The 2,232-nt window shown below is 56.2% G+C and overlaps 1 pseudogene; it reads left to right on the top strand.

Moving 5' to 3' along the window:
- Window positions 1-487: 487 nt before the first annotated feature.
- Window positions 488-1,848, top strand: LOC114226562 (transcriptional enhancer factor TEF-4 pseudogene; annotated as a pseudogene).
- Window positions 1,849-2,232: the final 384 nt, after the last annotated feature.

Here is a 2,232-nt window from a genome sequence, read left to right as displayed (position 1 = left end):
ATTCATCAGTCAATGGACATGTAGGGTATTTCCATTCCATGGCTGATGTGAATAATGCTGCAGTGAACATGGGAGTACAGATTGTGATTTCATTTCCTTTATATGTATACCCAGAAGCGGGATTGCTGGATCATATGGTAATCCTATTTTTAATTTCTTCAGCAATCTCTATACTCTTTTCCATAGAAGTTGCACCATTTTACACTCCCATCTATAGGGCATAAGAGTTTCCTTTTCTCCACATCCTTGTCAGCATTTATTGTCTCTTGTCTTTTTGATAATAGCCATCCCAGCAGGTATAAGGTGACACCTCTTTGTGGTTTTGATTTGCATATCCCTGGTAATTAGTAATGTTGAGCACATTTTCATGTACCTGTTGGCCATTTGGATATCTTGTTTAGAAAACTGTCTATTCAGGGCTCCCCAGCCCCAGGCCGGGAGGTAGGAAGGCGCTGGCGGGAGTCGGGGATCCAGCTTTGGGGCCCAGATGGGGGAACCCCGGGCTGGGGCTCCCCTGGACGATGGCAGTGGCTGGACAGGAAGTGAGGAAGGAAGTGAGGAGGGCACCGGCGGCAGCGAGGGGCCTGGGGGCGATGGGGGCCCGGACGCAGAAGGTGTGTGGAGTCCAGACATCGAGCAGAGCTTCCAGGAGGCCCTGGCCATCTACCCGCCATGCGGCCGGTGGAAAAATCATCCTGTCTGATGAAGGTAAGATGTATGGTCGGAATGAGCTGATTGCCCGCTACATCAAGCTGAGAACAGGGAAGACCCGAACTCGCAAACAGGTCTCTAGTCACATCCAGGTTCTGGCTGGAAGGAAATCAAGGGAAATCCAGTCCAAGCTCAAGGACCAGGTTTCCAAGGACAAGGCTTTCCAGACCATGGCCACCATGTCCTCAGCCCAGCTCATCTCAGCACCTTCCCTGCAGGCCAAACTGGGCCCTGCTGGTCCTCAGGCTTCTGAGCTTTTCCAGTTTTGGTCGGGGTGCTCTGGCCCCCCCGGAATGTTCCAGATGTGAAGCCATTCTCGCAGACACCGTTCTCCTTGTCACTGACCCCCCCATCTACTGACCTCCCAGGGTACGAGCCCCCCCAAGCCCTGTCACCCCCTGCCCTGCCCCCACCTGCCCCATCACCCCCAGCCTGGCAGGCTCGGGCCCTGGGCACTGCGCGGTTGCAGCTGGTGGAGTTCTCAGCCTTTGTGGAACCGCCGGATGCCGTTGATTCTTACCAGAGGCACCTGTTCGTACACATCAGCCAGCACTGCCCCAGCCCTGGAGCGCCCCCCCTCGAGAGTGTGGACGTCCGGCAGATCTATGACAAATCCCTGAGAAAAAGGGCGGCCTTCGGGAGCTGTACGATCGCGGGCCCACTCACGCCTTCTTCCTGGTCAAGTTCTGGGCGGACTTGAACTGGGGCCCAAGTGGCGAGGAGGTAGGGGCTGGTGGCAGCGGCGGTGGCTTCTACGGAGTGAGCAGCCAGTACGAGAGCCTGGAGCACATGACCCTCACCTGTTCCTCCAAGGTCTGCTCCTTTGGCAAGCAGGTGGTGGAGAAGGTGGAGACGGAGCGTGCCCAGCTGGAGGATGGGAGGTTTGTGTACCGCCTGCTGCGCTCACCCATGTGTGAGTACCTGGTGAATTTCTTGCACAAACTGCGACAGCTGCCCGAGCGCTATATGATGAACAGTGTCCTGGAGAACTTCACCATCCTCCAGGTGGTGACAAACAGACACCCAGGAGCTGCTGCTCTGCACCGCCTACGTCTTTGAGGTCTCCACCAGTGAGCGGGGGGGGGGGGGGGGGGGGGGGGGGGCCAGCACCACATTTATCGCCTGGTCAGGGACTGAAAGGGGACCCCAAAAGTGGCTCACCCCCCGGAATACCCTCCTCCCAGGAAGTACCTCCAGCTTTCTTCATGCTCATTTGGGGAGGGGGCTGCTCCGTGTTAGAGGACCTTAAAAGCTGGGTGGTGAGTTGAAAAGATGGGTTCTGATACTGGGACCTCACAGTGGTAGCTGAAAGGACAGATCACTCCAGAGCATCAGGGACTGGGGACAGGAGTGAGACAGCCCCGAGGTACAGCACTGGTTTCTCAGTCTCTAACAGGCGCCCTCCCCCGACTTGGTTCTGGATGTTTTGGATGGCCTTAGAAAGTATGTTGGTTTGTCCCTCTGTTTTTCAGCACCCCCCCTTCCCAATCTGCCTCTCTTTACCACCCCCAACCCTGTGAT

The sequence above is a fragment of the Eumetopias jubatus genome, unplaced genomic scaffold (assembly GCF_037043125.1).
Source record: "Eumetopias jubatus isolate StellerSeaLion01/CBP00866 unplaced genomic scaffold, mEumJub1_p1.0 scaffold_7, whole genome shotgun sequence".
Classification (NCBI taxonomy): Eukaryota; Metazoa; Chordata; class Mammalia; order Carnivora; family Otariidae; genus Eumetopias; species Eumetopias jubatus.
This window is presented reverse-complemented; position numbering and strand designations above follow the sequence as displayed.